The sequence below is a fragment of the Cryptomeria japonica genome, unplaced genomic scaffold (assembly GCF_030272615.1).
Source record: "Cryptomeria japonica unplaced genomic scaffold, Sugi_1.0 HiC_scaffold_129, whole genome shotgun sequence".
Taxonomy (NCBI): domain Eukaryota; kingdom Viridiplantae; phylum Streptophyta; class Pinopsida; order Cupressales; family Cupressaceae; genus Cryptomeria; species Cryptomeria japonica.
In genome coordinates this window covers 210001-210546 of record NW_026728951.1, presented here as the reverse complement: position 1 = coordinate 210546, position 546 = coordinate 210001, and positions in this window count along the sequence as shown.

The window sequence follows — 546 nt, the reverse complement described above, 5'->3', positions numbered from 1 at the left end:
TGCGCACCAAGGTGCCCACCCTGGCGAAGGTGCGCGCCCGGGCAATTAACCCAACTTCCAACTTCGCGCGCGCCAGGGTGGGAGCGCACCCAACAACCGGGCCTGGGAAGAGCCAATGCGAGAAACCCCACCAAACGCTCTGACAAAAAAAGAGGGGGCGCTCCAGTAACCCCGCTTCGGAGCGCACCCTGGGCAAACCCAGCCAAGGTGCCCACCCCGGCCAAGGTGCAGGCGAGGTGCGCACCCGGGGCAAACCGGGCTCCGACAACGTGCACGCCGCACCTTGGAGCACACTTCGTAGCGCTCCCGGGTGCGCACCTCAGAGCACACCAAGGTGGGCAGCGAGGTGCGCACCTTTGATGCGCTGCCTTCACTAATTTCCAGAAAAGGCAAAAAAAAAAGGAGATTTTAAAATTTCCGTTTTGAAAGATAGTGAAAAAAACGGAACGCGCGTGCCATCTTGAGCCCGCCCTGGTGCGCAGCCCAGGTAAGGTGCCCACCCTGGCAAAGGTGCGCACCCGGGCAATTAACCCTACTTCCGACTTC